This window comes from Sphaerodactylus townsendi, linkage group LG01 (assembly GCF_021028975.2).
Source record: "Sphaerodactylus townsendi isolate TG3544 linkage group LG01, MPM_Stown_v2.3, whole genome shotgun sequence".
Classification (NCBI taxonomy): domain Eukaryota; kingdom Metazoa; phylum Chordata; class Lepidosauria; order Squamata; family Sphaerodactylidae; genus Sphaerodactylus; species Sphaerodactylus townsendi.
The window spans coordinates 52,079,341-52,100,496 of NC_059425.1; the positions used below are offsets into that span (position 1 = coordinate 52,079,341).

At 38.8% G+C, this 21,156-nt stretch overlaps 1 long non-coding RNA gene across 1 annotated transcript in view; it reads right to left on the minus strand.

The window, feature by feature from the left end:
• Nucleotides 1-20,067, minus strand: part of LOC125439215 — a 40,543-nt gene extending 20,476 nt beyond the window's left edge. Inside the window, exon 1 of the long non-coding RNA XR_007245500.1 lies at nucleotides 20,024-20,067. This is a non-coding gene — a long non-coding RNA (uncharacterized LOC125439215). The remainder of the gene's footprint in view (nucleotides 1-20,023) is intronic.
• Nucleotides 20,068-21,156: the final 1,089 nt, after the last annotated feature.

Here is a 21,156-nt window from a genome sequence, read left to right on the forward strand (position 1 = left end):
TTCCCATTGGGATTAAATTTGATAACATCTCAAAACATGGCTAATTAATGTCAGGATTACCAACTCCCAAAAGGAAAAAATGTTACATCCCTGGTGATTACTCAGAGGACTACGTTTCCCTTTTTGTCTTTTTTCTTTTTAACTTTGGACCTGTAAGATTTCACAAGTTGCACCCAAGGGCTCTTAAGTATAAAGAAATTCATCATGTCCATGATAATGAGTCTTCTGGTCAAGTTAGCAGTTTTTTTTCAGATGGTCACCAAAAAAATTGCTATATAGAAAGCAGTGGTTGCAGGTAATCATAACATAAATTCTCAGCTTACTCAACAGGGCATAAATCTATGTGTACACTAAACAATACTAGAAGACATGAAATTTTGTTTTTAAAAATATTAATTTATGTCACTAAATGCCTTGCTTCAATCTGCAACTTTTACTTCACATTGCTAAGTTTGCCGGCATCAGGTTGGGAAATTCCTGGAGTTTAAGGGAGGGGGAAGCCTGGGAAGAGCAGGATTTAGGGAAGGGATGGATCTCAGCAGGGTACAATGGCATAGAGTCTACTCTCCAAAGCAGTAATTTTCTCCAGAGTAAATGATCTCTGTCATCTGGAGAACAATTATAATTCTGGGTGAGCGGTAGCCCCCACCCAGAGGCTGGCAACCCTAGTTTTTCTGGAGGAAATTGCTGTTCTGGTGCGTGGAGGCTATGATATTATACTTCTTTGAGATCCCTCCTTTCTGCAAACCCTATCCCCAGTTTCCACCCCCCCAAATCTCCATGAATTTCATAAACTGGAGTTGGCAACCTTATCCCTGTCTTACCCAACAGCCAATCTACCTTTATCTGCTCCTCTGTCTTAACCTTTCCCTCTCCCTACTCCTTGTACCAGCAGCCTCTGAAAAGTGCCTCTGCTTCCATTTTTTTTAAAAATTCCATCCTTCGTGGAGGAACTCAGGGCAGCATGAATTGTTCTTCCCTTCCAATTTTTGTTGTTGTCTTACTCCTCTGAGAGGGAAGTTAAGCTATGAGAGAAGGATAGCTCAAGGTTATCCAGTGAGGTTTGTGATAGAGTAGTGATTTGAACCTGTGCTTCATCAGTTTTAGACCAACACCAAGACCACTTTTCCCTAGCATTTTGTACTTTAAGTTTTTGATAGTATTTGGAAGTATTTATTACTTCCACATATATGGAGTGCTATAGGACAAAGGTAAGGGTCATTTATTTAAGCCAATAATCATAAGCCCCTCTAATAATGAAGTAAATTCCATTTCAGTTAGCAGTATTTAATTTGATTTTGTATGTTGAGATGGGAAGTGGCAATCTCTAGGTCTTCATATGCTTCACATTTAAACAAACTGACAAAATGCACATTACACATATTAATGCACATGTTAAAACAGGAACATAAGACTATGAAATACAGAATCTAAAATTACTACTGGATAAAGACAAACAAGACAGGACAGCCACCCAGGGAACAGAATATGACCACTTCCAGAAGGATGGTGGCATTTTCTAATTAGGCTTCAGTGCTAGGGAAAAAAACTGCTGCCTGCCAGATCCTATAACAAACACTACACCTTGGCATATGAAAGGTCAATACTTGAGTCATAAACAAATGATTTACAATTGTGACAATTGATTTGTAATTGTGACAGTCCCAATCTTCACTTCTTCTAATGATACATCCGGGGATATTTAAATCCAACAGATCGAGCTGAAGTAGAAGGAGAAGAGAAAAAGAAGAGAGTTTGGTTTTCTCTTTTCTCAATTGTAAGAAATCTCAAAGCAGCTTACAAACTCCTTCCCTTCCTCTCCCCACAACAGACACCTCATGAGACAGGTGGGGCTGAGAGAGTTCCGAAGAACTGTGACTAGCCCAAGGCCACCCAGCAGGGTTCATGTGTAGGAGTGGAGAATCAAACCAGTTTCTCCAGATTAAAGTCCACCGTTCATGTAACATGTCAAGGAGAGAGAAATGAAACTCAGTTCTTCAGATTAGAGTGCACTGCTCTTAACCACTATACCATGGTGGCTCTCAATAGATGAACTAATGCTCTGTCTCAGGATAATGCAGCATCCTATGATGTTTGATTTTATTTTTCCAGCTGAGACATATGAGTGCTTAATATCCCTAAACTAATAGTTCTATCATACATAAAGATTATGATGATGATAACATTAGAACCTGTGTTGGGACCTTTTCTTAAAATCACATATGTTTATTGACCTATGGCAAAAATGGTACTCATGTTTTGTCGAAGGCTTTCATGGCCAGATTCAACCCCACCTGCCTTCCTGCAATAATATACTATCAACCACACCTTTACATAGCAAGTTCCACCCAAACACTTACTGATTGGTTCCTCACCTGGGAGGACATGACAATATATATCCCACTAAAACATTCCTTTCTCACTGGACACAGTGTGTAACAGACTTCCCTCTGTGATACACCTCTGAAGATGCCAGCCACAGATGCAGAAGAAACGTACAAGTTCCACCAGACCACGGCCACACAGCCTGGAAAACTCTCCAGAATTGGTACTCGTGTTGTTTTCCCTTCTTTTTTCTACCCGTGACAAGTCTCATTTTGTGTTTGTGCATTCTTCTAACAATATTGTCCTGATCATATACATGAACATTTATCAAAATGGTTAAAGAATATCACTCTGTAAAGGGCATAATATCCCACAATACCTCCAAGTCCAGGGACTTACTGCTGCCCATAATCTAAGATACATGAAAAGAAAAACCAGGAAATTATTTTGGAAATAGTGAATTGGTTTGTTTTTGCTTGCATTTATAGCTATGAATGTTTCTAACACCTAATTTAGGAGGCTGATAATCTTTGTGTGATGATGAAATTGTATGCAAGAGGACTACAGACTGAGAGTGTTTAGTGTACTTAGGGCAAAAGAGCCTTGTCTAGCTCTTTGAGAACAGTGCTATCTGCAGACTCAGGACAGCCAGACGGGTTATGTCAAAATGAACGCAAAGAGCTCCATCTGAGGTTAGCTTTCCATCCCTCCTTTTTTCAATGAAATATTTGATTGAGTCCATTCCCACAGTTCTTGAAGATAAACAGCTCCTGATGTCATTGCGGAGGGTTCTATTTTCAGAAAGTTGTATTTATTTCTAAGTGGTTTTAATGTGCATCTGTCGGCATAAATATTTAGATATGGGAAAGCTCATCCTGCCCAAGCTGTTCCGATAAGCAGAACTCAGCTGCTGCTCCAACTCCACAACTCAGCTCTGTTTGGGAGAAGGCTGACTATTCCTGAACTCTGGTTCATAATGCACTCATTGTACTTACACCCAGGAGGTGTTTATAAAAAGAGACCTGGGGGGAAAATGCACTCTGGCTTGCCAGCAAAATCTCCAAATGGCCCCTTTAATCACTGCAACTGTGGAGTTGACAGGGTGCAGTTATCCAAAGTCCACTTTTTCATAATAGAATCATAGGTTTGTTCAGCTGTAATGGAAGGGGGGGGGGTGTCTAGTCCAATTACCTGCATTAACCAGGGCCCCAAGAATGCATGTGAAGGCCCTCAGTGCAGTTCTGCTGCTGAAGCCTAGCATTGAAAGATGCCTCGGAATCAGAAAGGCTGCCTAGGACTCAAAATTCTTGGAGAAAGGCATACATGTAATAAATTTATAAATAAATAAATGTGGGAGTACATCAGCACTAGATTAACTTGGATTTTCTCCAACTATAGCATGCACCAAATGGTTTATATTGAGTGTTTCCATGGGTTTCTCCAGGAATGTCCAGTAGTTAAATGGAAAGCCTCTATGTGAGGCAGTCACTCCACGTAGGATCTACTCTACAATCGACTTATGTCGTGATCATTATGAGAGGATTTGCCCTTTTTCTGTTCCTTTAATATTTTGTAATTTTGCTCTGACTTCTGACCATTCTGCCTGCATTCTAAAAGCAATTAAAATGGTTGCATGTTATACCCTTCCACACGTGTTGTCTTGTACATGCGTAAACCCACACAAATCTTGACCTAACTGTTTGAACAATAATATCAAAGCTGAGGGGGTTTTTTTGCAATGATGCATAGGAGCTAAAGTTGAGTAAATACAGACTTATCTAAGGCCACCTAGTCAGTCTGCTGAAGAGGAATGATTTCAATGCAGCACTACTCCTGCTTACAGCAGAATGAAAACATACAGAACTATTATATCCAGTATGCAAATCATGTACCTCGGGATGTTTATGGGCCCTCTGAGGGATATGCAGTACTCTGAACATTGAAACCCAAATGATGCATGTATGTTGAAGTTCTGTAAATTGATTTGAAAACCACAGGCAACATCTGTCCTAAGAACTGGGTCATTAAAAACTTTGCCTTCATTCAGTTCTTTTTGAAATAAATGCTTAACTTGCAATTGGCAAAGAATGGAGAACTCAAAGCCTGTTGTAAAATAGTAAAGTAAGTCTGTACAGTGTTTATAATTATGTTTTAACTTGATTAATTCCACTGATCTACAAGAGCCATGCAGCCTTAAAAAACTTTTCTGGGTGTTTCCATGTATAGAAACAATATACTTTTCTCTTCCAAATGTTAGCAAAGGAAGGCCACAAAATTAGAAATAGATATGGCTATCTACTAGAGAAAAGTTGAAAGTCTGTTTTCATTTTTCAATCAGGGCCCATTACATCCTTCTTTGGTACTATGTTATGAATTGCACACAACCCCCCCCCCCCCCCTTAGCCATCGCTACTCAAGTGACATATCAAAGTAGTTGATTTTGGGAAGACGGATCCCATAATTTAACCTAAGGTTAAATATTGGCTGTTAAGAAAATCAACCAAGAGGCAGTTCACATGAATGCTTGCAGATGATTGTGGGCTTCATTATACAGCATTTTGAACAATATTTATTTTTATCCATTGTTCTTGAAAGTAGTTTCATGCGACCCAGTAATTATTACCATTACACATAACATTGTATGCCATGAGCTATGCCTTATACAAGACATTGCATCATTATGCAGAGCATTACATCACAGAGCAGAACAGCACTATGTAATATAGCAATCAGAAAACATTACATCTGTCTCTTAATTCATGCTTATTATTCGAGGATTGTTAAAATAAATTACATCTTGTATGGAATTCACCAGCTCTGTTTCCCTAGTCAAGAAATCAAATGTTCTGTGTGGCTGATTTCCTGCGTGCATGGAAATCCTGCTGTCTCAACATGATATGCTCCTCTCCATGGGGAAAAATGGAATTCCATCCATTCAGGTTCGTTCAATTAGGAGTACCATTTGAAAACTGTATGGGCCTACTCAAATATTGCCATTTTGATTCATGCATGAAATGATTCTGAGACTCTCGGTTTTTGTACTAGTTTCTCTTTTTCCATTCCACATTTCCCTCTCATATCAATAATAAATAGCATTTAAATGGTATCAAAGACTGCAATCCTAATACTACTTTCCTGAGAGTAAATAAGTATCATCGAGTATAATAGGATATGTTTCTGCATAGGTCTATTTATGACTGTTCCCTACATGACATAAAATTAGGGTTGCGAACCTCCAGCTGGTGACTGGAGATCTCCCACTATTACAGCTGATCTCCAGGTGATAGAGATCAGTTCACCTGAAGAAAATAGCCCCTTTGGAATACAGACATTAAGGCATTATACCCCAATGAAGTCCCTTCCCTAATCCCATCCTCCTCATGCTCCACTCCAACCCCCCAAATCTTCAGGTATTTCCAAATCTGGAGCTGGCAATCCTACATAAAGTGGCATAAAAGAAAGAAAAGAATTGTTACTGACCACAAGGGAAATGAGACAAGCCAAAAAAAGAGAAGAAAAAACAATCACACACACACACACACACAGAGTGGCTATTTATCTCAAACCTGTTAGGCCATATATGCTGATCAGTTTACATCCTTAAGTGCTGATATATCCAAAATGCTCATGATGGTGATGCCATGTGCCTCACTGGACTCTCCTTTTAAACTGGTTATCTCAGGGGTAGGGAACCTTTTACACTCAAAGAGCCATTTGGACCCGTTTTCCATGGGAAAAGAAAACACTTGGAGCCGCAAACAATTTTTGACATTTAAAATAAAGATAACACTATATATATATTGGGGTTTTTTTACCTTTTACTCAGCTCATTCTGAGAAGCGCATTATGGATTTTATTCTGCCTCCTGGCTACCTGCAGGGCGGGCAAGGATAGGGGCTTTCAGCGGCTCTGATACCTTGCCGGCCGCCGGGAGCTCCTCTGCTCCCAACGGGCAGGCGAGAGGGGAAGTCCGCGGCGCGGCCCAGCCGGCCGTGGGCAGTTGGTGCGTCTGCCCTGCTGCCTGCAGGGCGGGCAAGGATGGGGCCAGCGGCTCGGCTCATGGAGCCGCAGTGCAAGGGCAGAAGAGCCACATGCGGCTCTCGAGCCGCAGGTTCCCTACCCCTGGGTTATCTGTATCTGATTATAGACCATCTGAATCCATCTGAATCCACAGTCCAAGGACATTCTTCCTTGACATTTGTGTAACAGCATGGAAAACTGTATGCTTACATGCAAGATATTTTGCCAATACAGCAGCCTAAGCAAACAATTCTCTGTAATGAAAAGCCAGCATTTAATGACTCAAGTTCAAAAATTGTTGGGGATAGAATGTGGAGCCAGCATGGTGTGGTGGTTAAGAGCAGGTGGAGTCTAATCTGGAGAACCGGGTTTGATTCCCCCACCCCTCCACCTGAGTGACAGAGGCTTATTTCATGAACCAGATGTGTTTCCACACTCCTACATTCCTGGTGAGAGACCTTGGGCTAGTCACAGTTCTTCAGAACTCTCTTCAGAACTCTGTCACAAGGTGTTTGTTGTGGGGAGAGGAAGGGAAAGGAGCTTGTGAGCCACCTTGAGTCTCCTTACAGGAGAGAAAGGTGGGATATAAATACAAACTCTTCTTATTCAATATAGGAGGGAGTTTTATTTCTTGCTCCCACCAAGCATGTTATACTGGTTCAAATATGTTTTGAAACCATGCATAGAGCTTGGAACCAAATGAGTTTGGAAAGTTAGAAAGATTTGATGTGTATGAGATGACATTGCAATCTTCAATGGACATAGAAGTACATAACTCTGCTTAGGATTCCATTGTTAATCTTATTTTGCAAATTTATCAGATTTATGTCATTTTTTAGCTTTTTCATTCAGAGGGGGAAATATGGTATCAAAACCAGTCCTTGATGAGAAAAATTCAAGTTCACAACTACAACCTGCTGAATTACCAGTTGTTTGGGCGGATAGATTTTTTAAAAGCATTTATAGTCTTATCCTTCAACAAGATGTAGTTCAGACATGAAACTGGCTCATATACTGATATTGTAACACTGCTGTCATAAATGGCTCTCCCTATCAGCTGATAAAATTCTTCACATTCTAGTGATTGCACACAAGAAGTTAATAGGTAAATGAAACGTTACTTTCTGATCCATTATCTCTAGCATATAAAAGGGAGGCAGTCATCACTTGGTAGAACATTTGCCAAGTATTGGGCCCTGAAATAGGATCAGCCAAAGTTCAGAAATGCCACACAGGAATGTAACATTACCAGAGATTTATGAAAGCAAAGAACTTGTAAAAGCTGAACTTTCAGAATGTATCAGTCCTGATTTTACACCTGTCCTGATTTTACCAATATGACCAAATTTTAACAACACTATCATGCTTCCATTTTGTAGTGGTGATGAACCATACCTTGGCTGCAGTTTAGCAGTCTGATGACCTCAGGAACCAATCAACTGTCTCAGTCCAGGTCAGCCAGGGGACAGATGTTCCTAACTTATAGAAATCCATCAAGTCACATAATCAAGACTTCATGATCAATGATACTGAAGGCTAATGAATTAATTGCATCAATTAGAGGTATGCAATCAGTGCTTATGCCAAAGTGAATAGCCAAATTAACATGACTCTAGAAATTTGATGGCATTCAGATGCATGTGAAACTGCAATATGGTCTCCTTCTATCCCTTCACACAGCAACCTTTTCTAACAAAGGAATGTTGGAACAAGAACAGGCAAGTGAATCAATGTGAAGAACTGGTTTCCTGAATCAGGTCCAGTGAACCTTAGGTTTAATGTTATCTAGTTCTAAATTCATCTTGATGAGACACTGCTAATTCTGGATGATACTGACCACAGTCCAGATGACCACATATGCAGATTACCACTGGACCACCATATACCTGTGTCAATGGGTCACATAAATAGAATTTAATAAGACCGATGTTGATACACATTGGGTATTATTCTATATACAAACTGTAGTCCAAATTGGGCCAAATGCAAACTGTGACTACAAAGATGATGCCAATAGTTATAAAACAAAGTATTACAATGAATGTCCAGATTTGGTGAAGCTGACAATCCAAAATGAACTTTATAAATGACCCAAAATAATTATTAATCTCTCTGATTAATCCCCCGCAAGGCCCAGCAGAGGCTTTTTAGTCCACTGCAAAGAGCAGCCGGCTGCTCGTTTTCAGCTGGCTGCTTTTTGCAGCCAGCTGAACTAAGTTAAGTGAGCAGGGGGCACTGCAGGTGTGGTGCCCCCCACACCCCTCCCTCTCGCCCCACCAGGCCCGGCAGAAGCTTTTCAGCCAGATGCTCTTTTTCAGCCAGCTGCTCTTTGCAGCCAACTGATCTAAAGTAAGTGGGGGGGGCAGGGCACTGTGGGGGGGGGGGCACTGTGCCCTGGGTGCCATTCCCCCCATGCCTCTGTGCACAAACCACTGGTACCCCAGAATTCAAAAGTCCTCCTCCAGTAATAATGACTAATCAGATACTGTAAATCTTCACATTTTTTTTTCAGTGAAGCAGAACCACTGGGCAGTAATCAATATAAATATTTAACCCTTCAATAGGACAAACAACAAGCTGCTGGCTCCATTGTTTCAATGTTGTCGTCCTCAGACAGGCAACCAAATCCAAAGGTGGGTGGCATGGTGGCTGGGAATGCCACAGTTCCACTGCCTGTAAAAGAGGCATTTGGAGGTTTGACCATTGTAAAAAGCCCCCATTCATCCTTTTTGGTGGCATAAGCCTGTGCCCAGAAAGGCGGTATTTGTAAGCCAAAAGGACTCTGGAATCTGACTAAAGTCATCCCCTCCCCAGGAATACCCCCATAACACTGCCTCTGTGCCCAGGTGGCCTCCTGCAACAGAGGACTGGTGGTACAGGGGCAAACTTCTGCATTCGGCCACCAGAGCCACGTGGTGCCCTGCCACTGACACAACTGCTCCTGCATTGGTGTCCATAACTATTTGAGAAACGCTAATGGCAATGACACCCATGCAGGGGTTGTGCCACTTCCAATGCCCCTTCATGACCTTCTCCTTTGGATTGCACAGTTAACCCTATATATTAAAAGGCTACTGCCAACTAACAACAGTGCATCAAATATATTTCACTCATTATACCTAATGATAACATAATAGTACCAGCTTTGCATGCATAGTACATCAGCAAGTTTTCAATATTCAGATAAGCAGCCATAACATGCTCCCACTCAGAGGCTGTTATATACAAAATCAAAGAAACAGGTGAATACATTTCAATAACTGTTCATAAGATTTAGCTGCATGATTCTCATGTTTCCAGTAAACCAACTCTTAAAGACACAGTGGGTCATACTGCAACTATCTCAAATATAAGAACTCAACTCATATTTATCATTTAAATCCCTTGGAACTAATGATTGCAAAGCATGTATCCACTATTACTCTTGTCACCATAAACATTTAGCTATATCCAATTAATTGTAATAATGTTTAATCAATTTTTTCTATAACAAAAAAATATTAAAGACAGTTGGTCTATGGCCATTAACCTTAAAATGTGTGACCAAAGGAATAGCCAAAGAACCCTTCTAATCCATACTTCTAATCCATATTTGAATGGCATTTCAGTACATTATCAATATATTGATTATGTCTTTTTATTTTTAAGAACTTGGAAGATTCTTCACAATTTTCTCATGAGCCACTTACAAGTAATATGTTGGCCTGTGTATTCTCATGAAGCACTTCCCTATAATGTGGAGTGGGTAGGTACTTAACAGAAGAGTGGAAATATGAGAAATGTTTAAGAAAGAGGCAAGATTTTTTCCTGGGATATCAGGAATGGGGTATAGACCATGTATATAAATATCCCAAAATTACAATTCTCAGGTACATTCCCTAGTGGTCTATTTTCCTGCATTACCTTCCGAAGTACAGTTCTGCCCCGACACTTTACAAAACAGTTCAGTTTTCAAGCTTTTTGGGGCTGGCTTCCAGATGAACTTGCCCAACTGAAGAGCCTTTTGCATGCCACAGGTGGGCAATATATTGGATTATATCAAGCCAGGCAAAAGAAACATATAGGATTCTACTAATGGCTACAAAAAAGGATGCTAAGAACTACAGTGTTACAGCCTTAACAAAGGAAGGGGATTTAGGAAAGGGATTCTCCACCAGCTGCTAAGAGTGTAACAGCACACGTTTAAGGTTTTAAGTAGCACAGGGGAATAAAACTAAAACTCACTACGCTTGGCTGCTAGGAGGTTGGTCGAGGGGATCTTTGGGGACTATGTCTACGGGGAAGGGATTCTGGCAAAGAATATTCCACAGAGGAGCGCAAGAGTCCAAATTGAGTTTAAACATTTTATATGAATTTGGTTCAAAAATACATACATACAGTAAGGCACAAGAGCAACACACATCTGCTAAGTTCTAGTATATAAAAAAAGGTTTTGAAGGATAGGATTGGGAGGATAGGAGGAGGAAATGGGGCTTTTTGCAGGGTAATACTGCTACTCTAATCGCATCTCTTAAGAGTTAGATCTAAGCAAGAAGGCAGGGATTCCCACGCCAGCACAGAAACCCGGTGAAGACGATATCGTGGTCTCCCAACAACCACACACAAGACCAAGGGAGGAACATGTGGCAATGAGCAATGTGCACCAGGTGAACTAAACTTTTATAGAGTAGATCGTTCCTTGGCGGGAAAAGGGACCAATCAGAGCAAGTTTTACTTCTGCAATATCTGTGCTGGATTTGGGGTGCTGACTTCGATGAGTCAGCTCACCTATTGCTAACCCCATGACAATAGGGCCAAATTACATTGTTAAGCTAAATGAGGGAGGGCTGCAATGCTCCCATGCAGATTAACCCTGTAGGATCACTGCCCAGATATTCAGATTTTGGCTGAGGTAAAGGTAGAGAGGTAAAGGCTTTTAGGAGAACCATTACAAAAGGAAGGGAAATGCAGAGTACTAAGTATTTGCTGCTGACCTGTGTTTCCAATGCAAACTAAAGAATCCAGTATCTGCTGGCAGGGTGACTTTCCATATCCTTTGTCTTTAACAGTTTCTATAGCAAGGTGTGGTAATCAAGCATGCTAGTAACTCAAATGAGACCTCCAGGTTACCAGGAGTAACTCATTATCTTAATTCAGCTTTTGTTAAAGTAGTTTTGACCTTTAGCTTGTAGTTAAGTGATCAGGCGGCTACATACACCCAGAGTGGTGCTTTTTGGCAACTGGCTTTTGCCAATATGATTTTAAAGCAGAAATACATATACATAATATTCTGGGGGTGTCAGGGACCATAACAACAGCATATGCAATTATTTAATATAAAATGAAGCTAACAAACATAACATCACATACAAGGATCCACCTAATGTAAGAATAAGAAATCTTCAAATAATGTTCTTAGAAATATATGCCCAAAGCAAGGATGCCATAAAAGTCCACATAAAAGAAAGTAATTATTCCATAAGGCCCATTTCCTGGTTGTTTTCACCTGTTTTGTCAGCAGAAGAACCTCCTGGTTCTTCAGTCAATGTGTAGAATGCTGTCTTGCCCAAAGCAACTGTAGGGATCACTGTCTTTGCAAGCTTCAAGCCAATCATCAAAGTGTACACATGTCCTCTTTTGTCTGGGCAGCAACCATAGTCTCCATGATGCCAATGTGAGCTCTGCTTGAAACTGTGATTCTACATAGTGACTGAAGAAGTAGGAGCTTCTCCTGCCTTACAAAACAGAGGAAAATAATTGGGAAACCAGTTTTGTGGATTAATTTCTTTGTCATATGTGGACTTGTATGGAATCCTTGTTTTGTGTGAATATTTCTAAAAACATTATTCGGAGATTCCTTCTTCTTACATTAGGTGGATCCTTGTATGTGATGTTATGTTTGCTGGCTGCATTTTATATTAAATAATTGCATATGCTGCAGTTCTTAGCATCCTTTTTGTAGTCAGCACTATAGTATTCCATATTTTACTTGCCTGTATGGTTGCATTATACTACGTCTAGGTTTTCTGCATTATACTAATCCAATATGGTATACTGAATTTAGGACACCCAATTTCAAATCCCCACTAGGCTTTGAAGCTTAGTGGTCACCTTGGGCTAGTCAGTCTCTTTCAACCTAACCTATTTCACTGATGCACCAGGTATTCTGTCCTGTGATCCTCAAGGAAGGTGGGTAAAAATGACAGAGCCTTCTAGAAGGAATGTTATCTCACATAGGATTTTGTGTAGGCCTGTTAGACTTCACCATTGCTTTATATAAATGGAAGCAGAACATCCCTTATTTTTTATTTGTTTATTTATTTTTATTAATTAGATTTTTATACCGCCCTATCCCCGAGGGATACTCTTCTGTTGCTACACATTACTAAGAAATATTGGGAATAGAGGACAAGTAGTCTTTTATAGAAATGTAACAAATATTTTTTTCATATTTTTTCATATTTTGTTGTGTGGGATTGCAGGCAAGCACAAGGAGACGGGGTGGGAGGTGGAGGGGGAAAATATCCACACATCATATCGACAACATTATGATGTTACTTCTATCTAGAAAAACCTAGAAGTGATGTCATACCTCTCTAGGAATAGCTCTGTGGTAAAACACCACAAGTGACATTTCCCTGAGCCCAACAGCCTTTTTAATGTTTTACACCACTGTTCCAGAGAGAGACAGCAGGAATTGAACATTAGGGCTGGATAATACCTTGCCACCACATGAGGTTGGCAAGCTTTTTGCTTAATCCATTATGTTCCTAGTGTTTTATTTGGTTTATTTCATGGCATTTAATTCTGTTTCTATTCATTTTTTTACATTATTTCATATTCAATTGAGGCAAAGATAAAATGAATGTTCATTTAATGCCTTGATTTCATGTGAAAATAATGGTGCTGGGGAGCAGAGGATGATAGAGAAAAGACCCACTGTTTCAGTTTGAACAGGCTGAAATAAATACTAAATAGAAAAATTCAGTAATATATTTAGAAAAGAAAATTGTATACCATCTAAGAAACCATCTTCTTAGACTCCATAGAACCCAGTTTGAAAGGCAGGAGCTTAGTTCAACATATTATGCTTCATTTTACTCTATTAAAAGCTGGTTCATGTGTCAGGTGGGGTTCAGTTTAACCAAATTTTATTTAGATTTTTTTAACAAAGTAGTCACAACACTGTATTTTAAGTTTATAACCATACCAATCACTCTCATCTGGTTGAGTATTTGCTAAAAATCAGCGATATGGGACCTTAATCAAATCCTACAGATAAATTCAAAAACAAAAAGCATGCATGCATGTGTTTCAAATTGAGTTCATTTTGAATATGAACAGTTAAAAAGACACACATGTACACATGCGCACCTTTTATCTCCTTGAGATCAGTCCCAAGAGAGCAATGCAACTTATAAAGGGAGGGGGAAAATAATCTCACTCAGTGATTGAAAAGGCCTTTGGGAAGCCCCAAATGAGTTTCAGATGTACGTCCAGGGGTGCATGGAGTGCTTGCACCATGGAAAATCTTCCCAGGTGTTTGAAGTTTCATGCATTGATGCAAAATAAGGACCACAAACTATTTCCTTTAAGGAAGAGCAGCCTGGACAAAAGGAATGTGAACAACAACAAGATGTAGGCCCAGAGAAGGAAACCACAAAAAGATGAAAGAAGGAAGATGTAAAAGTGATATTGTTGCTTTGCAGTTTTGGAAGACTTCTCAAACATGCACATCAAAGCAAATTTGCAACATAAATGAAGTCTAGTAACTATTTTAGCCTATAAAATCCTTTACAGCTTGCCCTACAGATTCAGAAGGTTTTCCCTTTCCTTACAGCAACTCTAATCCATAGCAAACTCTGTAACTGGCCTGCAGTGCCCTCTTTAGATGGAAATGCACTTTATGCAAAACGCAAAGCTTCTGCCAAAAACAGCAGTCTTGTGTTGAGTTTTCTCTCTTCATAGTGTAGTAAAACTGCCATTGTTTCATTATCTCTCTGGGATTGTAGATTCTTTGCCTTACCTGCTGGCTACATGGAAAAAAGGGCTAAAATATACAGAGGTGGATTCCTCACAGCATGTCCTATTCAGAAAGAACATAATTTATAGCTGGGCATGACATTTAGCTGAAACAGCTACAGGTTGGAGAAATTAAAGTGGTATAACCAATTTCTCCACAGGTAGGCTATGTTTAAAGTATGTACCTGTCCCAAGGTCGCTTAGGAAACTTCCGTTTCAGGGTGGAGATTTGAAACTAGGTCTCTGAGATTCTAGTCCAATGGTTTAGCTACCACATCATCCTTGTTCTATTAAGAATGGTACTGTTGGATCTGTATCCGAAGCTATAGGGAAATGGCTTCCTCACCCATTAAACTAACAAAGCCACTATACCCTGGCTGCTTCCAAAACACAATCAGAATAAAATCCTAAATCCAAAGTGATTTAATGAAAGTGAGAAAATGTCCAAAAAGGTACAACATGCATAATATACAACATGTTCCACTGTAGCTCACATTTTCGATTTAATCTTTCAAGGGATCTTCCAGTATAAATATAATGCATATTGTCATGTTAGAGTCATCCATAAAGTATAAATATTATAAAATATAATAAACAGTTAAAATACAATAAATATACCACATACAATAAATATTCAATACATATTCCATAAAACTGTATGCAAAATATAATCTTAAAAGATGTTACAAACTCATTTATAAACCGCCCCCAGGGGATGGGGCGGTTTATAAATCGAAACAATAAATAAATAAATAAATAAATAAATAAATAAATAAATAAATAAATCCCCTGCACTTCAATGAGCTAATTAATTTCAGCATCTAGGTAATCTCTAAGGCTTTTATAAGGTTCACTTGTGTGGCAATTCGTTATGGGAATTTGAAACATTAATCAAGTATATCACAGACTATCTCTGTAAAGTCCGTTAAGCAGAAACCTCCATGCAGCACCAGAGGTGCCCCCTGGTTTGACAAAGAGCATGAATTAAACAAACCAATTGCATCTTACCAACAATTCAAGAGATTAGGAACTCTGTGTCACAATCAGCTAGTTCAATATAAAACTACTCTTCATTCTTAATGAAAGAGAAAAGACAGGTCTAGTATAGAATCAGTGGGATCTAGCTATATCAAGCTTGTAATTCAATGATCATAAGATGTTTTGGGCCTTGACACAAACAGACTGACTCCACCAAATGAGGGTGTTTTCTTCCATTTCCCTGAGGTTTGGATATTAGATCATTTTAAGGTTGTTCTAAAAGGAAGAGACTAGTAACATTTATCATCCATCTCATCATTAGATGATTCCAAATGGCCTCCCTGTTAAGCAACCTCAGAAACTGTGGGATCTAATAACTGAATTGAAACCTCGTGAAAGCCTGGCCCAGATATAATTTCCCCAGAGATACTGGAAGTCGTGCAGATATAGAGTGGTGGGCACCCTTTGCCAATCTATTCACCCAAACTTCCAATGACCTGTGGCCTCATTCCCAAGCCCTACATTTTGCAGTCATTGTACCCATTTATAAAAAAAGCAGACCCATCGGATTCCGCCAACCTCCTACCACCAGTTTGACATCAGCCATTGGGAAAATATATGCTAAGACACTTCTACCCAAACTACAGGCCTGACTCCATTCATCAGAACATCATTGGCCCAGAGCAAATAGGTTTCACGCAGGGGGGAAATCCATCGCTAGACTGATGCCATGTTTCACATTTGTTAAATACCCAAAAGTCCAAGAAGTTAGGGTCCTTTATGCTGTGCTCTCATTGATTTGAAGGCAGTTTTGGACACAGTCTCTAGAGAACGTTCTTTTGGAATAAATTGGCTATACAAGGAATAGACACAACTTCTCTTTTCTTAATCAGGCAACTTTTATACCAACACAAACTGCAGAGTTATGCCTTCAATGAAGGTCTCATGACTGATTCTATTTCTACCTTTAGAAGGTGTGGGAGGCAAGGCTGTGTGTTAGCAATCAACCCTTTTCACAATTTATTTTGAGGATCTTCCATCAGGCCTTATTGAAATTAATAACCATGCCCCTAAATTAGGCCACGCCCAAGGCATATTCCAATACTTTATATATTGATGATACCATCCTTCTATCTCGCCTCAAAAGTTGGACTTAGCTCCACTGCTGAATAGATGTAAGGTAGTACTGTACAGATAACGACTAATAATTATCAAAAGACTAAGATTTTGATCTTTGCCAAACAATACAAAACATAACTTAAGGACAATAAAGTGCCAGTGAGCAGGTTAACTCAATACAAATATCTTGGAATTACATTTTCTATAACCTTCCTGAGCTACCCCACAAAGCTGGCATTGCAGGTGCTACCATCATCAGCTATTCCTGCCATTGCACGCTTTCTTTATGTGAGGGCCACTCCCCTTTGTCCCAGTGCAGTAATTAAAAATCTTTAACTCTAAGATAGAAGAAAGTTACTTTGGTTGAGTACCTATCTGGCTCCAAGCAGTTGACTTAATTCCTTTGAATACTGTCCAATCCAAATTTTTCCGGTAAAAATTATGGGTCATTCAAGCAATTGTAATTTCATGATGGCCCTCTGTTTAGAACTAGCTACAAAATTCATTGTTTATAGGGCTTGGTTGAGAGCTTTTTAAATTTTGGCTTCATTTTGCATTTCTCAGAGATGATGAGCAATCACATGATTCACCTACTTTTGTCTGATACTAGGCTAATCCATGGTTCTCTGATCTAAAGAAGATTGAATCACTTGTATATCTCTCTAATTCGCTTTTCCCCGCTATCTAGTTCAGAATCCTACAACTTGTTAAACAAAATTGTTGGAAAGTTTAATGGATTAATTTATTATTTAGGCTGCCAGAAAAAACTTGTTCACCCCTACATCTTTCAATACCCCTATCAAAACAGGATGGTATTCTTATTTTGGCTTTTTGATCAATCCAATGTAGAGAAGAGCCTCACACTTGTCAAGCTCAATGTTTTCCTCCTTTATTATACAGATTTTACCAACTGGAAATGAGCTAAAGGGTATGCTCTCTTGTGGTGAATAACAAATTGAAACATTGGCACACATCAACTGCTTTGCTGCCCTAAATCTGCTATCAGATCAAAATATTCCAACATTCTTCTAGGATACCTAGTGAAATGGAAGAATCAAGTAGACTTCCTTTCTTCGACAATTTGACAATGAAACTTGTGAATTGGTTGCACAATTTTACTGAGAGGTGATGCACAATCAATAATAATTTATATTTCCATCTGAACCTTGTATTTTACATACCTTTATCTTAAACCTTTGTATTTGTATATACCTTTATCTCTCAGGTTTTTTATTGTGTTAAGGATATTGCTATGCCACAAGGCTTATTATTTTAATTTTATAGTTGGCATGACATTTGCTGAAACAGCTACAGGTTGAGAAATTAAAGTGGTATAAACCACTTTCCACAGTAGGCTATGTTTTCAGTGCATGTACCTGTCCTGTCACGCTAGGAAACTCTGTTCTTGTGGGTGAGATCTGAACTAGGTCTCTCTGAGATTCTAGTCCACTGGTTTAGCTACTCTCACATCATCCTTGTTCTATTAAGAATGGTACTGTTGGATTCATCCTGTTATAGGGAAATGGCTTCCCACCCATTAAACTAACAAAGCCACTATACCCTATTGCTTCCAAAAAACACAATCAGAATAAAATCCCAAATCCAAAGTGTGATTTATCAGAAAGTTGAGAAAATGTCCAGTTGCACAACATGCATAATATAACATGTTCCAATTGTAGTCACATTTTCGGGATTTAATCTTTTCAAGGGATCTTCCAGTATAAATATAATGCATATTGTCATGTTAGAGTCATCCATAAAGTATAAATATTATAAAATATAATAAACAGTTAAAATACAATAAATATACCACATACAATAAATATTCAATACATATTCCATAAAACTGTATGCAAAATATAATCTTAAAAGATGTTACAAACTCATTTATAAACCGCCCCCAGGGGATGGGGCGGTTTATAAATCGAAACAATAAATAAATAAATAAATAAATAAATAAATAAATAAATAAATAAATAAATAAATAAATAAAATATAAAAGGTAAAACAATTCTATAATCCCCTATTTAGTTCAGACACACTTGTCATTTCGTGCTGGTTTGGAATACACATTCAAGAATCCATTTAAGAAGCTGCACTGATTTGAAGCAGCTGTGGTTCCACAACTGCTCTTTCTGAAAGGTAAATGTGTCAATAAATAACAACATAATGGCTGATTACCCCCGGGGCAGTTGCTGTGCGCTGGCAGCTGGAGCACGTCAGGGCAAGGTATCCTGTCCCAATGTGCTTCCTCCCTGTGGTGCACTGAAAGATGAAGCGCATCAGGGCAAGATTTCTTGTCCTGATGCACTTCCTTTTGCCCCGCCTGTACTTCTTGCTTTCCCTGCAGAAAGCAAAAGCACTTCTGATGCTACTTTTGCACCAGAGCAGGGCAAACAGGGGCAGAGCAGGCCATGGTAATTGGCCAATGTTACTCTAAAAAATTTTTCTTTGTATTACGGGAGCTTGGAAGACCTGGTAAAGCATCTCATGTAACAATCAAGAGTATTATCCTAAAAACTGGAGAGATCTAATTGCAAGTTTAATTCCCCAGAAAGAACAAATCCTTAATTTGAAAATTCATTTAGTTTCTACCTGTAATAAATCTTTTCTGATGTTAACTGTCATGTTGGATTTGGGGGGGGGGGGGGGTTGGTACAAAATCTGAAATCCCTTTCAAGTGTGCATGTTATTCCCATCTGCAGAAAATCACATTTGCATATGATAAGATACACACATTTTTAGTAGCACAGGTAGAGAACTGTGTAAACTTTCATTTAAACTGCATAAATGGATGTACGAACTCTCTAGTATTCATTGAGAGCTCACATGCCACACAGCGTCTACACTTAAAGTGGCCTTGAATTATTTCCTGAATAAAAGATTCCCGGAAAAAGTCTGATCCAATAAGGATTTGACGAAAATTACTAGCATGTCTAAACCCTATCTGTAGAAGAGCAGAACATCCTGGTATTTCAGATAAAAGACACCAATGTTTATGTAGGATTTGTTTTATATCTCTGGTTCTTGGTGTATAATCCAGGGCAATATTGATTTTAATTTCAGTAGTCGCCTGCACCTTAGGAACCAGGAGATCCTGCCTATTAGTGTTTGGTATCTTATTCCAGGCACTTGATAGTATAAAATCTGGATAACGCCTATTCTTATATTACTGAAGAAGAGTACTGTCCTCCCTTCCAAAATGATGTGTGTGGGTGGAATTTCTTTTAAGCCTGATATGTTGACTGTATGGTAAACTTTGCCTGAGTTGTGTTAGATGATAAGATTTATAGTGCTAGACTATATTACAGTCAGTTGGATTATGAAATGGTCTGAAAGATAATGTATTGTGAGCATCAAGTTCTTTGTGGTTTCCTCACCCAGTAGACAGCCATTATTCATGGGAATAACCACCTGCTCTGTGTTTTCTAGCAGGAACACTGGATATACTATATTTCTATATTAATAGATTACATGCTCAATTAATCTGATAATACATGAGAAATAACACATAATTAACTGATCCACTTATTCATGATACTTTGGAATCTCACCCACTGATTTTCCCAAATAAATTTACCTTCCATTATCTGTGTTCAGTCCTTTTTCCTCACAGAGTTAACTGATGGAAAAAAATAGTTTCAGAAAAAGGCATTTCATGTGAAAAAACATCTGAAAGAGAAAATTGTAAACACTGTCTGCTCTTTTCTACTGATTTTAGATAATTTTATCAATAGTGTGGTTTTTTACCAACGGACATGGACAGATGTGTGCATCAATAAAACCAAATAAAAAGAAACAATGAAAGCATATATGCAATCACATTAATATTTCTTTTTTAAAAATCATATAAATACTCAGATGTGTACTTATGATTAGATGAGTGAAATGTTACCGATTAACACAAATCTTCTGCAAAATATTCTGAAGCCAGTTCTGGAATTAATTTTAGTAATCATAGTGAAACTGGAATTAGAAGGACTAGAACATAACACATACCAAAACTATGCAACAGAGTAATGGGGTAATCTGCTTTCACCCATTTCAGACTATTCATAACTTTGATTAGGGCAAAAATGCTCCCACACATGAATTTTACCAACATTTCAATGAATATGTGATTTTTTTTAAAAAAAGCACCTCTCATATCAAAACTGAGTATTTCAGGAAAAGTATGGAGCAACATCTGGTGAACCAATTCAAATATCCCCCTTTGTACCACCTGAATTGATTTCAAGAAGCTGATGACACCCATATTGTACAAGTGTGAAGTGAGGCCAAATGTAGCCCAAAGTGGCAAAGTGTTATGTTTCAGGCTAGTCTGTGGTTGCTGTAAATATTCTGTGGGAACAGTCATAGGTCATACATTCTTTTGTACTGTAAAATCTGTGAGGTAGCATGTAAATGATTTGAGGGGCCTATCATATGACACAACACACTATTGCAGCTGTTGTTTTGCTTTTATCAATTTCCCTACTTCAAATATCAAGCCAGCTCTCCTTTTGTTCCAAGGAGATTATCTTTTCATTATTTGCCCTGGTTTGAGAAGAACAAAGGCAGCACCAGAGAGGAGTCTGGGGTCAATGAAAATACAGTCTTGGAGTTTTCTTTTTGACCATGAGATTATGGGTCACTTTTCTCAAATGCAGTGTGACCTTGCATGTGACAAAAGGATGCAGATGTGTTTGGAAATAAAGTGATTATTTTTGCAAT